Genomic DNA, 25191 nt, shown 5'->3' with positions numbered 1-25191 from the left:
AACCCAAAGTAAACAGACTGGAGAGTCAACGTTAGAAAAGGGTGAAGATTTATCACAGGCCTAAGTGGACAGTGAATGAAGTGATCTTTAGCACACAGTTCATTATTACTCTGACATTCGTGTTAAGTATTTGGATCGGTTGTTAGTGGATTTAATAGGCCAATCTGATAACTATAAGTCCCTTTTTCTTCTTTCCTTGAAAAACGCTGTAACTGTTGAAATGGTGGCAAATTTTTTGTATCTGGCTTCAAAAAGGCATGATTTGCATTAATTGTATTAAGTATTCCTTATCTTCTGTATACTTCTAAGTGTATAATGCCAATAAAGGTTGTTGTTGAATTAAGTGATCTGAAACCAGAGAAGTAGGGATGGTAGCCTCTAAGTGGGACCTGGAAGTCCCCTGGAATTATAGTTCATCTCCACCCTGTAGAAAATGGTTGCTTTGAAGGGTGGACTCTATGGCATTGGACCCTACTTAGATCCCTGTTCTCCTCAGGTGCCATCCCCAAATGGAGTTTCCTAGCCTGAAGTTGGCAACCCTGCCTCTCCATCCCTTGCAGGTGGCCAGGAGGGACCTGACAACCAATACTCCCTCTAAGCTGTGGGGTCTTGTGAGCCAAAATTCTACTTTGGGAGCTACTGGCATGAACGAGCTACTGCATAAATTAGTTTGCTCTGGGGCCCTTTTTCTTGAGCTAAGACAAAAAGATGTGAGCTGGAAGCTAAAAAACTGTGAGCTAGCTCACACTAATTCAGCTTAGAGGGAACATTGTGGACAACCCTGTATGAGATGCCATCTGTTGCCTCTTCAGGGAAATGGTATCAATTGGCAGTTAATATTCTTGCGGATGGTGATTAATACACCACCCACCCAACTGCTTCTTGTTTGTAAGAGCTGCCTTCTCTACCCCTCCTATCTCTGACATTCTCTTGTTTACATGGTGTTGGTATGTTTTTGCGAAGCTCCCAAACTCTAACTGAATAGCTGTCACGGCGATACAGAGAGTTCAAGAAAGTGGGGTTTTTATTGATTTCCAGAGAGCTGTAATTCTTTCGCTTGTCCTTGAAGGACCCCTGAATTTTGTTCCTGGCCCTAAATTGCTGCATTTGAAAAAAGTAATATTCTTCTTCTCTTCTCTCTCTCTCTCTCCTTCCCTAATCCAGCTTTAGAGCTGCTTTTAGACTCTTCTACTTTTCTCCCCTCAGGGCTTCCACAATCTATTTTTGAAAGACTCCACAAAGGAGCCAAACTATTGTTAATTTCTGAAGAGGAGGGAGATGGTTAGCGCTTTCACTGGCAATAGCAGCGCCAGAGGCAGCTGGATGGAAGTCCCTGGGAATCTAGCAGGCCAGGAGATAGTTTGAATGAAATTATATACAGGGCAATCCTTAGCAGAGTTACAGCTTTTAAAACCCACTGACTTCAATGGAATTAGTCAGAAGGGTGTAACTCTTTTAGGATTGAACTGACTGTCTTTTAATTCAACTGGAGGACTTTATGCTATCTCCCCCCCCCCCCCAATTTTTAAGAACTAGAAAAATACTCAATTCACTCATTACTGCACTAGGGTTGCCAACCTCCAGATGGTGGCTGGAGATCTCTTGGGATTACAATTCATCTCCAAGTGACAGAGATCAGTTCACCTGGAGAAAATGGCTGCTTTGGAAGGTCATACCCCACTGAAGCCCTCCCCTTCCTAAATCTTGTCCACAGGCTCCACCCCCCCATATCTCCAATTATTTCCCAATCTGAAGTTGACAACCCCAGGGCTTTTTTTGTAGCAGGAACTCCTTTGCATATTAGGCCACACACCCCTGATGTAGCCAATCCTCCAAGAGCTTACAGGGCTCTTCATACAGGGCCTACTGTTAGCTCCAGGAGGATTGGCTACATCAGGGGTTTGTGGCCTAATATGCAAAGGAGTTCCTGCTACAAAAAAGCCCTGGACAGCCCTATTACTGTATTTCAGGGGAAAGAAATAGTGGGGTGTCAGGAAGAAATTGGTAGATTGTTAACAGTGCAATCCTAATAGCACTTTCATGGGAGCAAGCCCCACTGAATATATCTTAGTAGAATTCAGAGTAGACCTGTTTAGGATTGCTCTGTAAATAGGATTGCCAAATCCAATTCAAGAAATATCTGGGGACTATGGGGGTGGGGCCAGGAGACATTGGGGGTTGAGCCATAAGCAAAGTTGTGACAAGCACAACTGAACTCCAAAGGGAGTTCTGATCATCACATTTAAAGGAACCGCACACCTTTTAAATTCCTTCCCTACATTAGAAGTAATGAAGGATAGGGGCACCTTCTTTTGGGGCTCATAGAATTGGACCCTCTAGTCTAATCTATTTGAAACTTGGAGCGCATTTTTAGGAGAGTAATTAAATGCTATGCTGAAAATTTGGTGCCTCTACTTCAAAATACAGCCCCTCCAGAGCCCCAGATACCCCCAGATCAATTCTCCATTATTCCCTATGGGAAAAAATCTCCATAGGGAATAATGAAGTGCCCAGCAGACATTTCCCTCCCCCCGCCCTGGTTCTGATGACTCTGAAGCTGGGGAGGGCCTGCTCCCAGCTGGGGATTGGCATCTCTACTCACGAGTTGCTGAACTTTCAACTTCTTCAAAGTAACACAGAGCAACTGACTTCTGAAAAGATTATACGACCAACGAAGGGTCTGGCCTGCAAATGACCTCTGCAAAGATTGTGCAACCAGCGGAGGGTCTGGGCTGCTTTCACAGCCATGTTCTTCTGCTTGCTCCCCCACCCCCATTTAGCCTTAAAGACACAGACACACCACCTTTCCAAGTGGAGTCTGAAGCCTCTGGAGGTGGAAAAGCACACGGGGGCTGTGGGGGTGGGACTTCCCTCCGCCGGTCAGCTGACTGGGAGAGGGAAGGAGCCTGGGAAAGCGGGAGAACCCCCGTTGGGACCTGGGGATTGGCAAGCCTATCTGTAAATACCCATCTTACTCAGGGTGGAATTCTAACTGAAGAAGGTTGGTATGGCCTCCACAGACGATAAGTGGCCACTGCTAGAAAACTGTCTCAACACAAATCAAGTAATATATGTAGGGTTACCAGCTCTGGATGTGGAAAGACCCTACGATTTGGGGGGTGGAGCCTGGAGAGGGCAGGGTTTGAGGAGAGGAGGGTCCTCAGCAAGGTATAATGCCACAGAGTCCACCCTCCAAAGCCGCCATGTTTTCCAGGGGAACTGATCTCTGCCAGCTGGAGATCAGTTGTAAAAGTAGGGGATCCCTAGGTTGCACCTGGAGGCTGGCAACTAAACATATGCAGCCCACTAATCTTGTGATCAGTTTAATAGTGTGTGTATTTTTGATCAAAATGTTTTAAAATGCAGAAATTAAAGTTTCTAAATATTTCTTCTGTTCTCCGTTAACCTAGCGCAAGTCAACGTTTAAAGGAGATCTCCAGATAATGACAGCGAGGTAGGCCTGGATTCCACCCTGGCCCTTCCCTGCCATTTTCTTACTTCCCATTGCAGCCTTCTCCTGCCAAACAAGTATTATGACATTGATGGGTTCATTTTAAATATTGATGTGCTGCTTTTGCACTTTTGAATCTGACTCACTGCTACAAGCAACACAAATAATAAAACCACATGCAAACAAACAAAATGTGTGTGAGGAAATGCACATATTGGATTACAAAGGAAGCTTCAAATATGCTTGCACAAGTCAGAGTGTTTGTTTTTATTCAGGTATAAATAGAGCGGCGTTCAACACAGTTGACTATGACCTGTTGGCCCACTGCCTTGCTGACGTAGGGGTTCATGGGGCAGCCTTGGAGTGGTTCACCTCATTCCTCCATGTTTGGGAACAGAGAATGACACTTGAAGACAGGATATCTCCCAAACATCTGTTGGTGTGTGGGGTCCCCCTAGGGTTGCCAAGTCCAATTCAAGAAATATCTGGGGACTTTGGGGGTGGAGCCAGGAGACATTGGGGCGGAGCCAGGAACAGGGGTGTGACAAGCATAATTGAACTCCAAGGGAGTTCTGGCCATCACATTTAAAGGGACAGCACACCTTTTTAAATGTCTTCCTTCCATAGGAAATAATGGATAGGGGTAGCTTCTTTTGGGGCTCATAGAATTGGACCCCCTAGTCCAATCATTTTGAAACTTGGGGAGTACTTTGGGGAGAGGCACTAGATACTATATCGAAAATTTGGTGCCTCTACTTCAACAAACAGCTCCTTCAGAGCCCCCGAAACTTCCAGATCAATTCCCCATTATACCCTATGAGAATCGATGTCCACATAGGGAATAATGAAGTGCTCAGCAGACATTCCCCCCACCCCGGTTTCTGGCGACTCTGAAGCGAGGGATTGGCATCTCTACTCACAAGTTGCTGCCAACTTCTTCCAAGTAACACAGACACCCCATCCCAAGAGGAAGCCTTAACAATCGGAAACTGGAGCCTCTGGAGGGGGAAAGTCACATGGTGGCTTTGGGGGCGGGGCTTCCCCTGCCGGCCAGCTGACTGGGGGTGGGAAGGAGCCTGGAAAAGCAGAAGAACCCCTGCTGGGACCTGGGGATTGACAAGCCTAGGTCCCCCCCCAAGGGCCAATGCTCTCTCCTATGCTGTTTAACATCTATATGTACCCTCTCTTCCACCTGATGTGGAGTTTCAGGCTGGGTTGTCACCAGTACACTTATGACACCCAGTTGTATCTGCTGATAGGTGGTCAGCCTGCCGCCGTCCCACTAAATCTGGCTGAGGTATTGGAGGCCATGGTTGGATGGCTCTGACAGAGCTGACTGAAATTGACTCTATTAAAGTCAAAGGTCCTGTGGCTGGGTGGGAGAGATCCGAGGCTGGGATGCCAACTCCCAGCATTTACATCGGCACTAGTGGTCAAGAGTCTGGGTGTGCTTCTGGATACCTCTTTATCTATGGAAGCCCAGATTGTGAAGGTTGCCAGGATGGCGTTTTTTCAACTTTGCCAAGTCAGGCAACTGGTCCCTTACCTCTCCCACGCTGAGCTAGCCATAGTGATCCATGCAATGGTCACCTCAAGGTTAGATTACTGTGGCTCATTCTACCAATCCTCAGTGGCACAGGTGCTGACAAGCACCCCTATGACAGAACATATCCAACCTATGCTTTGCCAGCTGTACTGGCTCTCAGTTGAGCACTGGATCTGCTTCAAGCTTTTGGTTTTAAGGCTCTAAATAATCTGGGGGCCTGGAACTAACATATCCAAGGGACCACCTTTCCTGATATGTCTTCCAAAGAGCATTATGCTCACAAGATCAAAACCTGATGGTGATCCCAAAGATGTCCAGCTGTCCTATACCAGAGCTAGGGTCCACTCAGTGAAAAAAATGGCAATAACTATTGGGAGCACTTGATTAAGATTACCAATGCTCAGGAAAAATATGTCAAAATAGCAACCCTCTTAAAAAAAATTCTTGCAATTTCATTTATCATTGCAAGAATTTTCTTAAGCAGTTTGCTATTTTAAAGTATTTTTCCTGATTCATTTGAGAGAATGGTGTTAACCTGACATTGTAAAACAGTTCTGACTTTGAGAAAACCTTGGCAAAATGTGGCCATTTGTAGCTTGCTTGCCCATTGTCTGGGATCGTATTACTGGAGACGGCCATTGAGCCTGTATCCTATATGGAGTGAAAATTTAGATTATGGTTTGCCCCCCACACCAGTGGGATCTCTGGTGGATATGTAAATGGCCCATGACAGTTTGAATGGTCTTATGAACTTGTTCGTGTGATTGACTGTGTGACTATGAAATTTGTATTTCCCTTGCTTGATGGTATTCTTTTGTGAATATTTGTATATTTACTGTTTAAAAATCATTATTTTAATTTCATAAAAATATGGAATACACAAATGTTTTTGAATATCATAATTTATTGATTGCATAATATATATCCATTTAGATAACTATGCATAGTTCCCCCCCCCTTTGTTTTGACTTCTTGTTGTGTATCACATCTGGATTTGACTGCACCTGGAGGTTGTCAACCCTTGAGCAGCAGATTAAGATCACCATTTCCCTAGCGGCCCTGGACTTTCCTTGGAGCAGCCAATTAGATTCCCAACTGATCTTCAGATTACAGAGTTCCCCTGAAGGAAATGGTGACATCAGAGGGTAGGCTCTGTAGTATATCATTGAAGCCAGGAGAAATGGAAGTTTTTCCCTGGTTGGGCTGCCATATTGCCTGCTCTGGGGAGCAACTGCCTATTCAGTGATCTGTGCTCCCTCTGTCAGTCTTTAGAGCAGCAGGAGCAAAATTAGCATTGTTGACTCCATGACATCCCTTCTCGTTTTGGAACTAGACATCCCTTCCAGTTTTGAATTCCTAGAACATCAAAGAATTCCTAGAACATCAAACATTTGAATTCCTAGAACATCAAAGACATCCCTTTGCAAAGACATCCCAGTTTTGGAACTGGAAGGGATATTATGGTATCCTTTGACGCTCTAGGAATTCAAAACAGTTCTCAACATTTCTTGGGGTGAAACAGTAAAAGAAAGGAATTGTTGGATTTCAGGGAGAAACAGTAAAGGGAATTAAAAGAATTTCTCTTTGCAATTGTACAGCAGGTGTATCATCAAAGAGACAGAGGAAAAGAGAGTAGGGAGTAGTAGTCTTCCTCTCCCACTCCATTCCTCCCTCTGGACAGTGATGGATTCCAGAAGCTTAGGCCAAAGGAACTGTTCCTATACGCTAATTATACAACTACTCACAATAAAAACCCATATATCATTCATTGGCATCAAGAAAATGCTACAAAATAATAAACCATTACCATACATCAATAATTTCCCAATACAGTATGCCTACAATATGTAAAAAGGAAGGATTGCAATTCTTAATCACATAGCATTCAATGTATAGATACTAAATTGGATCTTGTTGGATCGCTCAGAAGTCCAAAAGGTCCACAAAGTCCAAAAGGCCCACAGAGTCCAACAAAAACTCTGGAAATCTAGTCTTTGTTTCGATAATATATCTTCCACATATGAACTATATTCATAACAAAATGTCATAATTAGCATTATAAAGTATAAATGACATATAACTTCCACTTATACCCATGAAATATACATAACCCATTTTCTGTTTTACAGCATAACCTACATTCAAAAAGGACTGACTTGCATTCAGTTTTAACACTCAAAACATAATTCAGAGGATGCCAAATGAAGAACTGTCAGCGCAGCAATTAGATCTGCCGTATTATTTCTCTTGTTCTATGTTTGTAAATAAAGTTCTAAAATCATTATTTAATCCAATTATTGTCTCCTTGAATACAGAATAAATATGTATTTTTCATATCTCTATTTCCTTCTTAAATCCTAATCTAAAACTAGAGCTCAGTGTCTTAGTGTATAATGTACCTATAGATGTTTAAAAAGGACTGCGTTAGGCAGCCTCAGCTGTAAGCTCCAACTACATTTAAAGTGACTGTGCCATTGTACAGATCACTACACTTAAAGTCCTGGATTATAAAGAACAGAAAGGGTATTAATATTATATCTATTGTGTGATGTAGGGATTCTTATAAAATACAGGACAAGTCCAATGTCTGATTCAAACCCAAGGGACTCAGCGTTTGTAATCAGTGTGTCCAAAATGCCTCTCTATGGAGTATAGCCTTGTAAATACGGATCCTGTTTTAGTTATCCAAAGTCTCCATAATAACAAATTTCAGGGGAATGTTTCTTAATGTTAAAATGCTGGATAAGAGGAGTGTCTAACAATCTGCTCCTAATTTTCAAGCGGTGTTAATTACTCTTGTGGAAATACCTACATACAGCGTATAGCAACAACATTATATCAAATATACAGATCTTTTTGTGGCACAGGGTAGTTAACCCCATTAATGGCTTGTCAAATGTCAATGCTGGAATAACAATCCTATCTCTCATACTTGTACACACACTGAACTTGACCACATTTCCTATGCCTTCTTTTTTTTTTTGATTTTTTCTCCCTCCTTTTATTTTTAAAAATGTAACAGTGGAGTAAAAGCAGTTTGTGGCATTAACCAAGCTGGAAGTAAAAACGGAGCCAGCGGGCCCATCCATAATCACAACTTTGAATTGGAGCCAACTAACCTGCCTCATGCAAAAAAAAAAAAATTACAAAGGAGTTAATTTCCTATGCCTTCTAATGGGGCTCTCATGTCTCTTTTGTCTCACTATATAAGCATGTGTTAATATGCCTTTAAAATTCTTCATCATATGGAATCCTGTAACCGGAGGGTCCAAACATCCAGGGATATCCCTAATAATATGCTAGTGTTTATTTATAATGGATTTAATAGACTGAGCCAAAGGGCTATAGTCAAATGCCCAATTAATAACATTAGGTTGTCTAATATTCGTTGCCCCTTTTAAAAGTTCCGTTCTCAGTCCTTCTGCTGAGCTCTGCCTTGTGAATAAGGTGTTATGGATAACCCCATTCTCAAAATTGTTTAGACAACAAATGACAATCTTTCTTCTAACCAGCATTTAAGGTAGAATTCCTCTTAAGATGTAGGAATTGACCATATGGTAAATTATGTCTCAGGCACTTAACATGGTGTGATGTAAAATAAAGGTATGAGTTTTGGTCTTTTTACAATACATATTCTACTGAAAATTTAATAGTAGGGTGTATCTATTAAGCCATTCTAAGAAGTTGTCCACCATATCTATATTTCCAGATCTCATTGCTTTTCCACTGTAGCTTCTGCTTTGTGGAACAGGCTCCTTGAGGAGGTCAGAGGAGAGGAGCAACATAGTTAGAAATCTTTAGGAGGTGCCACAAGGACATTTTATTCACTAGAGTTTTTAATGGGGTGTAAACAGTAGGCATCTTGAGGGGACATCAAGGGTTTTAGTCTATTGGTTGTAAATTGAAATATTTTAACTGTGAACTACAAGTTGCCTTGACCCTCCAGGAAAGGCAAGATATAAATATTTTAATTAATATATAAACAGAAGCTGGCACTGAAGGTAAGCTGTTTGAGCTTATGGCACTTCCGCAATGAGATCTAATACGGTTGTCTCTTATTTCCTGTCCTTGTGGGGTCATTGTAAGGATAAAATGGAAGAGAGGAGAATGATGTAAGCCACTTTGGATCCTCATTGAGGAGAAAAGTGGGGTAAAAATCAAGTAAACAAAAAGCTCTCCCGTATCTACATAAAACTGCCGAGTGAGGTGCTCTGGGGATTTGAAGTGAACATGTCAGTCACTTACATATGGATGACATTCTATTGCCTCCTTTTTATCAGTCAGTCAAGGCAGTCAGCGTTGTTTGTTGTCTGGAGGTGGTTGTAACATAAGCTGCATGAAGGCCACTTAACTGAACCTGAATCTGGAGAAAATGGAGGTGCTGGAGGTCAATAATATAGGTAGGCAGGGACTGATGAGTCACCTTGCTCCAGCCAGGGTTGCTTTCCATTTGAAGAAGCAGGTTCACAATATTACTAGACCTGGAGTTGCAGGTGGAGGTATGAGGCTCCTCTGTAGTAAGATGAATTTTTTTCCAACTTTGGAGGGTATGATAGTTGCTGTGGGGGTTGTGACTCAATGGAAGAGCATCTGCTAAGCATCAAAAGGTCCCAGTTTCAATCCTCAGTATCTCCAGTTAAAAGGATTGGGTAGTAGGTGATGGGAAAGACCTCTGTATGAGACTCTGGTGAGCTGCAGTCAGCCGGAATAGACAATACTGACTTTGATAGACCAATGGATTGATTCAGTATAAGACCAGGGTTGAGTGTAGTCATTCACTTTGTCCCACCAGCTTCTGCCTTGATGATGTCACCTGACACCCCCTCCCCTTTTGGAGGCAATTTAAAAAAAACCCCAAAAGCTGGTTCCTAGTGGTCTCCCCTGGTCACTTGGGGGGCATGAGGGGTAGGGTTGTCGGATTCAGGCTGGGAAACTCCTGGAGATTTGGGGATGGAGCCTGGGGAGGACAGGGACCTCAGTGGGGTACAACGCCATAGAGTCTGCCCTCCAAAGCATCCATTTTCTCCAGGGGAACTGATCTCTGTAGCCTGGAAATAAGCTGTAATTCTGGGGGACCCCCAGATCCCACCTGGAGGCTGGGGATCCCTACCAGCACTGGTAACCCTATTTGTCGGCTCTAGGCATTCACATCAAGGATTGATCCGGCAGCTGCAACTGTACTTTCATTGCAAGAATGAAGTTTGGAGTCAGTTAGGGCAGGATTACCCTTTGATATTTAACCCAGCCAAAGTGGAAGTCCTGCTATGATGGAGTGCTGAGAATCCTAATCCTTGTATATGCACTGCTAGCTATCTTTAAAACCATCCACAGTTCAGGACACACAGGCTGCTCCCTTATTGCCGTGGTGAAAACGTTAAAATACTAGAAGTTTGCTCTGGGTCAGGGTCAGGCCACGTGATGTGTACCGCATGCATGCCAGTGCTGTTAAGTCACAACCGACTCCTGGCAACACCGGCAAGGGCTTTCAAGGCCAAAGGTGGTTTGCTTTTGGCTTCTGCCGCAGAGTCTCCCTTGCTGGTCTCCCATCGGAATACCAGCTCTGCTCATCTTCTGAAATCTGTCAAGATCGGGCTACATCATGTCGTTTCCCCTAATTTGTGCCATGATACATTACAAATAGGAAAAGGGCCTTCCATTGTGTGTGCATTATGGGAACTTGTGTGTGAGATCCAGCTTGGTCTATATCGGGGCTTTTTTTGAGCAGGAACACACAGGAACACAGTTCCAGCTGGCTTGGTGTCTGGGGGTATGGCCTAATATGCAAATGAGTTTCTGCTGGTCTTTTTCTACAAAAAAACCCCTGTGTAAAAAAGCCAATGGTGATGTCAGGGGTGTGGCCTAATATCCAAATGTGTTCCCGTTGGGCTTTTTCTCCAAAAGAAGTCCTGGTCTACACATGAATCGTATCAGAAGGCTTGAGGACTGTTGTGTTACAGTGGACCACTGCAGCTCTGTGACTGCATATTTGAAAGTTCCCCTAGAGCTGCTGCCAGCCAGTAGACAGTACTGGACTCAATGGTCCAATCCCACTTCAGGCAGGTTTATACGATGTTTAGTAGAGTCATAAACACATAGCAGAGCATTTAATTTATGACTGCATTTGATCCAATAGTCTGAGAGCCGGTACGATGTCATGGTTAGAGTTCCAAACCTGGTTCTGGAAAAACCAGGCTTGAATCTCAGACTGTGCCATGGAAGTTCATGGGATGATCTTGGCCCCCTTCACAAGGTCTCAGCCTAACCTACCTCATGCGGTTGTTGTGGGGCTGAAATGGAGGAAGGGAGAATGATGTCATAAACTGCTCTGGATCTCTTCTGGGTAGCAAATAAATAAACCGGCCATTGGTGTTTGACCGTAAAGCCACCATGAGGTTTCATGAACGATGCCTGCCAAAATCAAAACAATGGCTAGAGTTCCTACAACTGAAAATTTGAATCACTGAAGTTAAAAATTAACAATGGAGATATGCATTCTGTTCCTTCCCCGCCCCCCCTCCCCCCGTTCATTTTTGAATGCAGAGTTTAGACATGTTTCCAAATTTTGGATATGTTTATTTTATTTCAGCTTTATCTACAAATGCTGTAATATTTCTTTCCCTTTCTATTCCTCCATTTTCAAAGCAGCTTCTGCCATCAGATCAAGGATCCCTCCAAACTTGATTTCCTTACACTGCTTAAAAAAAAAAAAAGCTTGCCTCTGACCATCTGCCACAGAGGGGGAATACTTCATTCTGTTTCCTAGCAAAAATCCTCTTGAATCCATTCATTGCCTCTCAGGGCCCATCTCTTTAGGCTCCCTGTTGGCTGCTTAGATTCTCTCTGGTGTCCTGCAGAGTCCTCACATGGTCACACGTTCTGCAGTGTGAATGATGGCTTTGGCCCAGCTGCCGAATGAAACAAAACACCAAAATGCCTTCCTACCTTTGTTCTTCAGTGTGAGAGCAATTACGGCAAGTGTCGCCAGGCTGTTATGCAACTGCACAAGGCAGGGGAGAAATGTCTGTACATTTCTGAATGGTCCATGAGATAATCTCTCCGCTGAGCACGGACTTTAAAAAGATTTCGAGAATGCTGGCACTAATACTCCCGCTACAGCATGGATGACTGAGATGTGGCCAATCACATCTGAGTGCTATTTTGGGCAAGAACCGGCATGGAAATGAAGCACATGGGGTACATCTGAATTAGAGGCGTGGTAAATTTTTGGAAATAATCAGCAGGATATGTGCCGACACAGCTCGGGCATCACTACAGCCTTGTGCTTTATGGAATTACTGAAGCTGACTAAAATTGACGTGGAGAACCATTGTCAGTCATCATATAACTCTTTTTCTTCTGGCTTTGGACAACATCTCGGGAAGCTGCTGTGAAAAACATACGCAAAACCACAGTCTTTCAGAAGCTGATATTTGGCACTGGAAGTGGGAGGCCGAGAAGGCAGGGGAGAGACCATAAAAATCAGTTCAAAAGTGTAATCAGAGTCTTTTCTGAACTGTTCAGACCAAAGATCCACCCTTAACTTCCATCCGTCAAGTGGCACTGAGTTATAAAATTTTTAGCACATGTCTTCTTCTTTCCCTGTCTATATCTGATTCCACACCAAACCATCTTTTATATCCCTGTTACAAAGGTGGAGCCCTATGGCATCTGCAATCTGCTGCCCTCCCATTCTTTCCTTGCAACACTTCTCCCAATATTTCTAAGAGCCAATTTAATGCACTGTTTTTTGCATGTTCTGTGGATAAGAAACAGTCTCTGTCATGTGGGGCTGGTCTCTGAAGTACTACCTTGCAGTCCGCAGAATTTCCTCTGCTGCCTGCAGCCTCTAGGTAGTGCGGTGCCAACTCTGCAATCACAGTTCTCCCTTTAAAACATTTATTGGTGCTATAACACTATTAGCACTGTTTCTCGTCTCCTGTCATGGTAACTCTGCACACAATGCATATCATTTGTGAGTTAATTATCCAAAATTTAAGTTAGTTATATCTTTGTATTACATTAATCTCAGCAAGGTGTATTCTGTAAGAGGAAAGTATCTAACTTGCTAACAGAACCCATTCTCACCTGGGGCTGGATCCCTCAGTGGCCACTAACCAAAGCTGCATACCTATGTAAACTTACCTGAGAATATGCAAGGAGATATCCAAGCAGACATGCTTAGAGTTGTGCTGTTACTCATGTAGCAAAATTAGGTGTCTTCTGAGGTGGCTGAATGGACTTCTACCAAATTTTTGGTGGGGAAGGGTGGGGAGAAATGATATGCTTAAAGTCAAGTCAAGTTTATTATAATCCGAGATCAGAATTCAGAATCAAAGCCATCAGCAAACATTTACATTGGTTCCATATCTTAAATACACTAGGGGTGTGGTCACACGTACCATTAGTGACGACACAGCTCCGTCTGGCTGATGGATTAAATGTGTTCATTCAGACATCCAGGAAGTGCGTTAAGCAATCTATAAGGTTGAAGGTGACAGAGAGGACTTCCGGGGAGGAAAATGGCGAGCTGAGTTGTCTCTCGTAACGGGAGCAAGCTGAAGGTCTTGTTCGGGGTAGTGGAGGGCAAACCAAAGCCCACTGCCTACCTTTCTCAGTGAGAGAAAGGTCCAAGACTTGCACTAAAAACTTTAGAAGAGATTTACCTTGGCTGAAAAGGAGCTTTGGAGAAGGGTCCTTTGAGGCTTTGAGGAGTCTCAGAAGTTTGCAAAATTATCGTCTGCAAGATCTCTCAGAGCCATTGATTTGGCATAAGCTCGTCACGATCCTAACCTTCTGGGACATTTTTAAACAACTAAAGTCTTGGAAGACCAGTGGAACTTGGATAAACAGAGGAAAAAAGGTACAGAAACTCTTCTTTCACTCCGGAGCTATTTACAGACTAAAGAGACGTTTTAAAGGTGGAAATAAGGGGAAAATATAAAACTTGCAAGTAGAAGAAGGGAAGGGTGAAGTTTGGACTATTTTGACATAAAAGACAGTGTTAAAAACTGCTAAAAATTGAAGAGAAATCATTGTTGTGTCTACTTACGATTTGTGGAATGTAAACAACCATACTGCGCAGGAATATACTGGAACAGTCCTCTAACTCTACTGAGCAAGACAGGAAGTGCATTGGTTCCATATCTTAAATACACTAGGGGTGTGGTCACACGTACCATTAGTGACGACACAGCTCCGTCTGGCTGATGGATTAAATGTGTTCATTCAGACATCCACATCTGGCAATCGAGCGTCATCCAGGCTTGCTACGCCTGAATGGCGCATTAATTTGACAGCATAGAAAGTCCGGCCCTTTTTCAAAACAGCGGCACAAGATCGGCTTTTTGTTGTTTGGACAGCTCACATGCGATACTGCCTCCCACCTTTTTTTTAAAAAAAAAAGCCCCAGCAGACAAGCGCATTGCCAGATCATCTGGGAATCTGAGGTGACGCTTCTGCTTCTCCAATCAACACAGAATGGGGGGGGGGGGGGGGAAACGTTATCCCACTATTCAGAACAGGAAAAAAATCTTTTTTTTTTCAATGTGGAGGATTTCAAGATATCATTGTCACTGCCAATTTCTAGGAAAGTAATTCCTGGCAGTTCCTTGGTTTGGATCGGCAACGTTAATTCCGGAAACTTTCCCCCTTCCCCCCTGCCTCTGAAGCAATGTTTGATTTCCCAGCTCCAAACAGTTGGGTACATGTTCAATAGAATCCCACCTCCCAGAAATCACCATCTGATTACACATGCTCCAAGAAAAGAGCGTGATAGTATTGGATGTCTGATCGCACAACAACAGAATGAATCGCATTCTTGGATGCTCGTCTGAACTGCCCTGCATCGAATCAATATTCAGCACTTCAGATTTGAGTGCTGCACACCCACTTTTAATGGTACGTGTGACCGCACCCTAAATACACTAAACATAAACTGCAATGCTTGGTTAAAATATTAAGGCTGGGTTGTACACTTCTGTCTAATTAAACCTGCCTGAACACAAAATCTGGCTACTTTAAGGGTTGTTTCATTACACCAATCTCCACAAGAAGGAGATAAATATAAAACCGATTGGTTCTACCTGGGAAACTGGATAAAATTGGAATAATATAAATATTATTAATATTCTGGTAAAATCGACAGTAAAATAAAACATGCTAGATTGTTTCTACTATATCTGAGAGGCTTGGGCAGAGATGTTTCTCATAAGGAATTAAAGCAAATCTCCCTTCAAGAAGGGCAGATGGAAGGACATTCAATTGGGCAAGGGTGAAGGCTCTGTGATATTTAGGGTATTCCAAAATATAGAGGTAAGTGAGTGGAGCAAAGTTCTGATTGCAGTTCCCAACAGCTAGGATCAGCCCCGGCATTAGGGGTTCTGCCACCCCAGGCAGAACCCTGTGGCGCCGCCCCCCGAACTCCAACTGCGTGCAGATCTCAAATTGCAGAACACCATCTACAAATCAAATATCCGACTGTGACAATTCTTAACGACAACAACAACAATCATCATCATCATCCCATCAGTGAGAAAAGTTAGCTTATCCTTTGGCATGCTGTGCTAGTTTTCCACTTTATTTATGTATGTGTGAAAACATTTATATCCCTTATATCCCACTTTTCCTCTTGTTTCAAGGCAGTTTACAATAATAGTTTAAAATATTTTTTTTTCAGTTTAAAACCAAAAATAAAATAGCAAACCCTAAATTTATAAACATGAAGGAAATTAGAAAACTGTAATCCCTCCCTTGTAGTTTGAAAGGATACAGTTCATTTCCTCCCCCTCAGCTTCAGGGGTAGATTGGCCATCTAGTTTACTGGGAATCCCAAGGGGCTGCTTTCTTGAAGGCTGACCATACCAAAGCACCCCTTTGCCCTATAGTACAATCAGCTCTTTAGCCTTCCATCAGGTGAGTGGGATATGGCAGTGGGAGGGGCATGGTCCCTTTTCCCAGGGCTGTTTTGGCCTCCCAGTCCACTCCTGCTCAGCTGCCTTCTACTACCTCACTAACCTATTCTGTTGCATGAGTAAACTGTTGCATGATTTGACTGAGGTGCTTAGGAAGAATGCCCTTGATAAAGAGAAAGAAATGCCTTAAGCTCTAAGCCAGAGGTGTCAAATTTATTTGTTACAAGGGCCAGATTTGACATAAGTGTCACTTTGTTGGGCAGGGTCATGCGTGCCATAAAATGTAAAACTATGTACCAGAGATATAAACTTTATAAAGGTGATTTCAGATGTCAAATGGCAAAAGCAGATGAATGACAATAGCTTGATTTGATTAGGTGTGATGTGCAGAGGGGTAGTATGGGTGGAGATACCAGTGTTGGTAATGAAACAATTCCATCCAGGGTGATTTAGTTCAGGAGGATGCAAAGAAAAAATGGACGTAAGTGTTACATTAGAAACCACAACACTCAGCTGCTGACCTAAGAGTAGCAGTGCTCTTACAAAGGAATTTCAAAGGGAGATTAGAAAGAGAGACTGCTGAATTGCTCAAGACGATGCATCCTCCTGGACTGAACTGTGAGCTAGTTTCCCTGTCTTATTACCAATGTGTGCTAACGGCATCTGAAATTACTCCACACTACAAGGACCAATCCAAGTGTTCAAATTCCTAATCTGGGTCTTTTTGAAAGAAAATAAATCCAGATAGGAACAGAGAAATTCAGTCCTTTTTAAAAAAAACTTTTCAAATAAACCAAAATAATTTCCTCAATGCACGTTATGCCTATCAGAAGAATCCATCCATACAACCACCCTCCGTCCAAAGAAGCTGCCTGGACACAAAAGCTTATACCTGGAGTAAAATATTGTCAGTCTTAAAAACTGCCATCATGGGACTCCAATGTTACTGTTGTATTTCTCTCTCTACTCCCCCTCTCTTCCTCCCCAAAATGTGTGTGTGTGTGTGTGTGTGTGTGTGTGTGTGTGTGTGTGTGAGAGAGAGAGAGAGAGAGAGAGGTTTGTCTTTGTATCTGTCTGCAGGAAGCAGTCATGAAACTCTGTGGGAGAGGGGAGGGAGGCAAAAGGCAGGAAACAAGAGAGAGGAAGCGAAAATCCACTGAGAGAGCTGAGAAAAAAGCAAGCTATCATGAGGCCGCAACAGCAACCCTGGGAAAAAAAGCAAGAGAAGGAAGTTGCTCAGGGGACGGATTTTAGCCCTCTACAGGCCACATCTGTCCTGCAGGCTGCATAGGACTGCCAAGCTCCTCCTGGAGGCAGAGTTTTCCCCATTTCGGGGCCCCCCAAGCCACCGGCATGGAGCTGGCTGGCAGGGGGATCCCCGCCCTCAAAGAGCCCTGTCAGTGTGTGATGTTCCCAATGCGATGATGTCACCTAGGCACATTGTGTGTGGGACACTCTAGCATTTGAGTAAAAACTCTATGTCACCATAGACTCCCTCAAGGCATGTTTGACACCCCTCCTCTGTTTACAAGATCACATGTGCTGAAATCAATGCTTGTAGGTGGGCACTAGTATGCCTGCCCCTGCACAGATGCATGATTGTCGGCTCATGAGTCTATGAATGTCATATGTATACCTGCCTAGGCCCTGACCCATGATTTGTAGTGCTGTTTTTTTAGATGTTCTGGATCATAGGAAGACAGACTACATACAAACACTTTCCCATACATATCGACTTTGTGTTGAGCCTGTAGTTGTGCCAAGATGGTGGAAGAGCCAGTATACTCATGCTCCTCTGTGATGTTATCGCTACATGGGGTTATAGTTGGTTTAAGAAAGGATTTTTTTGGGAGGAAGAGAGACTAAATGAGTCATCTTCAGCTTGTGGATATTACACATTCACAGTCCATCTAACAAATATGCTCTTCAGATAGCCTCACTAAATGCAGAGTGGATTGATGTGAGTTTCCTACATTAGCTGGGGCTTTGTCCACAGATGAGTTAATAATATAGGGTTGCCAACTTCCAGGTAATGACTCTAGATCTGCTGCTATTACAACTGATCTCCAGACAATAGATATCAGTTCACCTGAAGAAAATGGCTGCTTTGGAAGGTGGAGTCTATGGTATCATACCCCATTTAAGTCTGTCCCCTCCCCATAACTTGTCCTTTTCAGGTTCCACCCCCCCCCCCCAAATATCCATGTATGTCCAGCCCAGAGCTAGTAACCCTACATATGAAGAATATTCTGATCTCCCCCCAAATTTAATTTTAATCTAATTTGATTTAATTTTTAAATTTATATCTCGCCCTATTCCACAAGCAGGCTCAGGATGGCTTACAACAATAAAGGAAAGGAACGGTCCCTTGTGCAACCACCAGTCGTTTCCGACTCTGGGGTGACGTTGCTTTCACAACGTTTTCACAGCAGACTTTTAATGGGTTTGTCATTGCCTTCCCCAGTCATCTACACTTCCCCCCCCCCCCAGCAAGCTGGGAACTCATTTTACCGACCTCGGAAGGATGGAAGGCTAAGTCAACCTCAAGCTGGCTATCTGAAAACCCAGCTTCCGCCAGGGATCGAACTCAGGTCATGAGCAGAGCTTAGGACTGCAGTACTGCAGCTTTAACACTCTGCGCCACGGGGCTCTTAACAACAATAAAACAACAGAGTTAAAATAATATCATAAAAACCTCAGTCTTCACTGTGGAAGATGAGAAGTATTTGCCCACTCCAGAACCACTAATTTTGGAAGGGGTGTTGAAAGTCCTGAGTCAAATTGAAGTGACAAGAGAGGAAGTCCTACAACTGATCGATGAATTAAAAACTAATAAGTCACCAGGTCCGGATGGCATACATCCAAGAGTTCTGAAAGAACTCAAAGTTGAACTTGTGGATCTTCTGACAAAAATATGTAATCTTTCATTGAAATCTGCCTCTGTTCCTGAGGACTGGAAGGTAGCAAATGTCACCCACATCTTTAAAAAGGGTTCCAGAGAAGATCCGGGGAATTACAATCAGTCTGACTTCAATACTGGGAAAGTTGGTAGAAAGCATTATCAAGGACAGAATGAGTAGGCACATTGATGAACACAAGTTATTGAGGAAGACTCAGCATGGGTTCTGTAAGGGAAGATCTTGCCTCACAAACCTGTTACAGTTCTTTGAGGGGCTGAACAAACATGTGGACAAAGGGGACCCAATAGATGTTGTTTACCTTGACTTCCAGAAAGCTTTTGATAAAGTTCCTCATCAAAGGCTCCTTAGTAAGCTCGAAAGTCATGGGGCGTTTTCGCACTGACCTTCTAGTGGCGCGACCACCCTCTTCACACCGGAGGATCTGCCCGGATTTCGCACAAGAAGTGCCGGCGCACCCAAAAGAGCCGGCGACTTCCGTTGCGAAACCCGCTCAAACGTTTTCCTGCTTCTTGGCGGTTTCCGTTTGAGCGGGTTTCGCGACGGAAGTCGCCGGCTCTTTTGGGTGCGCCGGCGCTTCTTGTGCGAAATCCCGGCAGATCCTCCGGTGTGAAGAGGGTGGTCGCGCCACTAGAAGGTCAGTGTGAAAACGCCCATGGAGTAAAAGGACAGGTCCTCTTGTGGATCAAAAACTGGCTAATACATAGGAAGCAGAGAGTGAGTATAAATAAGCAGTCTTCACAGTGGAGGACGGTAAGCAGTGGGGTGCTGCAGGGCTCAGTACTGGGTCCCATGCTCTTTCACTTGTTCATTAATGATCTGGAGTTGGGAGTAAGCAGTGAAGTGGCCAAGTTTGCAGATGACACTAAATTGTTCAGGGTGGTGAGAATCAGAGAGGATTGTGAGGCACTCCAAAGGGATCTGTTGAGGCTGGGTGAGTGGGCGTCAACGTGGCAGATGAGGTTCAATGTGGCAAAGTGCAAAGTAACGCACATTGGGGCCAGTATCATAATGCCCCTGTATAAATCGATGGTGCGGTCTCATTTGGAATGCTGTGTACAATTCTGGTCACCACACCTCAAAAAGTATATTATAGCGTTGGAAAAAGTGCAGAAAAGGGCAACTAGAATGATTAAAGGTTTGGAACACTATCCCTATGTAGAAAGGTTAAAACGCTTGGGGCTCTTTAGCTTGGAGAAACGTCGACTGCGGAGTGTCATAATAGAGGTTTACAAGATTATGCATGGGATGGAGAAAGTAGAGAAAGAAGTACTTTTCTCCCTTTCTCACAATACAAGAATTCGTGGGCATTCAATGAAATTCCTGAGCACTCAGGTTAAAACGGGTAAAAGGAATTCACTGCCACAGGAGGTGGTGGCGGCTACATGCATAGCCAGCTTTAAGAGGGGGTTGGATAAAAATATGGAGCAGAAGTCCATCAGTGGCTAGCGTTGGAAAAAGTGCAGAAAAGGGCAACTAGAATGATTAAAGGTTTGGAACACTATCCCTATGTAGAAAGGTTAAAACGCTTGGGGCTCTTTAGCTTGGAGAAACGTCGACTGCGGAGTGTCATAATAGAGGTTTACAAGATTATGCATGGGATGGAGAAAGTAGAGAAAGAAGTACTTTTCTCCCTTTCTCACAATACAAGAATTCGTGGGCATTCAATGAAATTCCTGAGCACTCAGGTTAAAACGGGTAAAAGGAATTCACTGCCACAGGAGGTGGTGGCGGCTACATGCATAGCCAGCTTTAAGAGGGGGTTGGATAAAAATATGGAGCAGAAGTCCATCAGTGGCTATTAGCCACAGTATATATATATGTGTGTGTGAATACACACACACACATATTGGCCACTGTGTGACACAGAGTGTTGGACTGGATGGCCATTGGCCCGATCCAACATGGCTCCTCTTATGTTCTTATGAAAACAGACATTACAAGGTGCAGCACAGTAAACAAACTTATAGACATAGGTGGTAAACAGCATGTGGCTGATGGTTAACAGCATAACATAACACCATAATGGTGAAATGTTGGGGGAAATGATGACTTTCAAAGGATGCCTGCTGGATTAATTAAAAGCCTGGTGGAAGAGCTCCATCTTACAGGCCTTGCGAAACCTTGATAAGTCCCACAGGGCATGGATTTCCAGCAGGAGCTCATTCCACCAGGTAGGGGCCCGGACCGAAAAGGCCCTGGCCCTCATTGAAGCCAGCCAGGCATCCTTAGGATGAGGGACTATGAAAAGATGTTGAGCGGCAGACCTCACAGCCCAGGGGTGGGGTTCATATGGGGAAAGGCAGTCCTGAAGATATGCAGGCCCCTGGCCATAAAGGGCCTTAAAGGCAGGACTTTTTTGAGCAGGAATGCACAGGAATGCAGTTCTGGCTGCCTAGGCATCATGGGGTGTGGTCTAATATGCAAATGAATTCCTGTTGGGCCTTTTCTACAGAAAAGCCCTATGTGAAACATTGGTGACATCACTGGGTGTGACCTAAGATGCAAATAAGTTCCTGCTGGGTTTTTTCCTACCAAAAAAGCCCTGCTTAAAGGTAAGGACCAACCCCTGTAAACTGAAGACACTCATTGAAAAATTTCTAGCTATATTAATAGAGGCTCAATTCCTCCTGATCTGACCTGTCTGGAGGTGTACATAAATACAAAGGTGATGGTTCTGTCACTGCTGTGTACTGTCATTGCTGCACATGATCAAAACATACCTTCTGGGGATTCTGAAACTCATAGTGCTATCCTGAGATAGGCCTTTCTAAGGCTACTAACTTCAGCTGATTTAGGATAGCACTGTAAGTCTGGTAACTGAAAATGAAATTGAGAAGTAGAACTAATAGCTACCCCTATTTGACAGAAGATGCGAGGCTAGAAAAGAACATTTTCTCCCCAAAACATTTGCTTTCAAAATGCTATTTGGGTCTGCTTTTGTGATTCATGTCTTGAAGAAAGGTGATATCAGGATGTTCTCTTATCTGTGACTGATTTGCACATTTACATTTAACCGAATTGTTCAGATCTTTAAAGTTGCAAGAGATGATTCTGAGATTGTCCAGATCATTTTACAGACAGTAAGCTGTTTAACAAGCTAATTAAGCGGTATTACTTTTCCCTGCCAGAATGCAGAAACATTTGAATAGCACAGTGTTCTTGGCTATTATATAAACGTACCCTTCCCCTATCAAAAGAAGCCTTTTCATTATTATTAAGTTATTATATTTATGTTATACTATTATGGTCCAAGAAATCTGCCAGTCTTTAAAAATGACACTACTCTTCCATTGATTTTGTTTTTACAGGTTATCCCGCTGGAATCTGTATGTGCAAAATGACATTTCAATCACAAATCAAACTCAACAACAAACCCTGAAGTACATATGAGCTTTGGTTTATCACATTGGTCATAACCTTGAAGATGGGTATTGGGAGGGGAAAAAACTCTTACTCCCAACACCCTTGAAGTCAAGCACGAATTCTATTGATTTCTTTAAATTTCTCCAGGTACTTGAGCTGGGGATGGAGCTCAACTTCTTCTTGGGCCTCTTTCTTAGAAGAACATTTGCTGATGCTCAAAATCGCTCTTATTCCTTAGGGTTATGTAGATGAGATATCTCAGCTACACAAGCCAGCTACAGAAAGCCCAGTTGTGAGTATAGACTTCATGACTCTCTTGTGTTATTAGCTGAATCCCTACAACTAATAAATACCAGAATATAAAATGTTTCCTATTTTCAGTCCACATAGGAATCTAGATGAACAGATAGCCATTGTGATCTTTCATGTTTGGTGAAAATTAGCCAAGTATTATGGTAGTTATTGAATGGGGAGTGTCACAGCATAAGTCACATTTAGATTATGGGGAGCTAGGAAATTCCTAGAGATTTTGGGGTGGAGTCTGGGGAGAGCAGGTCTGGAGAAGGTAGGGGCCTCAGCAGGGCATAATGTAGGGTTGCCAGGTCTGACTCAAGAAATATCTGGGGACTTTGGGGGTGGAGCCAGGAGCAAGGGTGTAACAAGCACGGTTGAACTCTGAAGGGAGTTCTGGCAATCACATTTAAAGGGACTGCATGTCTTTTAAATGCCTTCCCTCCATTTGGAAATAATGAAGGATAGGGGGCTGGCTCATAGAATTGGACTCCCAAGTCCAATTTTTTTGAAACTGGGGGGTGGGGTTTGAGGAGAGGCACCAGATGCTATACTGAACATTTCTTGGCTCTACTTCAAAAAACATCATCTCCCTGAGCCCCAAATACCCATGGATCAATTCTTCATTATACCTTATGGCAAGGGTGTCCAACTAGCTTAATGTAAGAGCCACATAAAATAAAAAGGTCTGATATTTGAGAGTCACAAGACATGAATGTCAGATTTTGAGGGAAGGGAAGGGAAGGGAAGGGAAGGGAAGGGAAGGGGAGGGAAGGGGAGGGGAGGGGAGGGGAGGGGAGGGGAGGGGAGGGAGGGAGGGAGGAAGGAAGGAAGGAAGGAAGGAAGGAAGGAAGGAAGGAAGGAAGGAAGGAAGGAAGGAAGGAAGGAAGGCAAATAGATGGGGGAGTGAAAGGTGGAAAGAAACCAACTTTAAATGCATTCTCCAAGCCTCCAGCTTGGCTCTTGAGCTTCTGTTTGGCCACCCCTGCCCTTTGAGAATCAGTCTCCATAGGGTATAATTGAGTGCCCTGTGCCCAGCAGACATTTCCCTCCCACGCACCCCGCTTTCTGATAACCCCGAAGCGGAAGGAGGGCCTCCAAACTGGGGGATCCCTTGTTCCCAGTTGGGGATTGACAATCCTAGCATAATGCTATAAAGGCCACCCTCCATGGCAGCCATTTGTCCAGGGGAGCTGTTCTCAGCTATGATTCAGTTCTCAGTTGCTGGCAACCCTATGGGTTATGTGAGCATTCCTACAAGAACTTGTTTTACTGAAACAAGACAGCTTTATGAGACCAGCCACTCTGAGCATGCTTGGTTCTTCCAGTTGCTGGGAGAATAAAGATAGTTGCCAGCTGTGGAAGCACTGTGGCAAGGAGGGACATTCCAATGCTGCGGACCAGAAAGGCCCCTGAGCTCTGACTGATGGGCAAGTTCCAGGAAAACATCACTAGAAAGGCTGAAGAGAAACAGTTGTGGGTATATTTAGGTGTCTGAATAAAATAACTTCTGGGAATGACATATAAACCACATTGAATTACACATTGAAGGAAAGGGAATATAAATCTGATAGATAGATAAATAAATAACGTGCCACAGTATCCAGAGATGACAAAAACTCCATCAATATTGCTGCTTATGCTTCCAGCAGCACCTGTGGGATGAAGCCCTCCTAGCAATAGCAAAGATGGCTTCCAAGATCCTTGGAGACCCAGTTCAGGTCAACCTTGATGCCAGAGGCTGTGTTGAGTCTGAAATGGATCCATATTGGGGAAAGATAATGGGAAGACCCCACCTTACTAAAATTGTGGTCTTTGGTAGCTCCCCCCACTGCCACGGTTGGTTTCGGGGAAGGCTCTGGGCAAGTGTGGGTTGCAGAAAGGCCTCTAGACCACAACCTCACTGCTTCTGAATTTACAATCAGATTAACTTCCAATAAGCCTCCCCAATATTAATTTGTTGTAATCAGAGATCCATTGTGACTTCATTGATGTAATATCGGAACAACATGGAGTGGATTTCTAGAGCTTGAAGGAGTGTGTGTGAACATTTGAAAATGTGTGTGTGCACGCATGTGCAATTGTCCACCTCTAACTAGGGTTGCCAGCCTCCAGCTGGGACCTGGAGATCTCCCAGAATTAAAACTGATCTTCAGACTACAGAGATCAATTCTCTGGAGAAAATGGCTGCTTTTGTATGGCTCTCCTTCCCAAGTTCTGCCCTCCCCAGGCTCCTCCCCCAAATCTCCAGGAACTTCCCAACCAGAGATGGCAACCCTAATTCTAACAGCTATGAGATAGAGGTGGTGGGAATAAAGAGACCCCCAAAATGAGACCTTCTTAACTCACATGCTTTGTGTGCTTCAACAATAATCAATAGGCACGTGGGAAGAATGGCGTGAATGGAGGGCTTCATGGAAAGGTGAATGGATGATCATATGCAAAGCTGTTTACAGCTCCAAGGAGGCAAATGTGGAAATGACACACACATAGCTGAAAGCTCTCCCTGGAAAATTACAAGGGCCAGTTTGTTTGGCAGGGAAGTATGCATGCCTTGAATTTTTGGCACGAAAATCCCAAAGGAGAGTTGGCAGGACAAAGGCACGAGAATTATTTCTTGGCAGGATAAACAGCTCATGAAGATTACCGTCTGTGTAGACTACCCCGTCTTCTTTTCTGGCAACATATGCCTAGAAAAAAAGCGCTCAG

The sequence above is a fragment of the Heteronotia binoei genome, chromosome 14 (genome assembly GCF_032191835.1).
Source record: "Heteronotia binoei isolate CCM8104 ecotype False Entrance Well chromosome 14, APGP_CSIRO_Hbin_v1, whole genome shotgun sequence".
Taxonomy (NCBI): Eukaryota; Metazoa; Chordata; class Lepidosauria; order Squamata; family Gekkonidae; genus Heteronotia; species Heteronotia binoei.
This window is presented reverse-complemented; position numbering follows the sequence as displayed.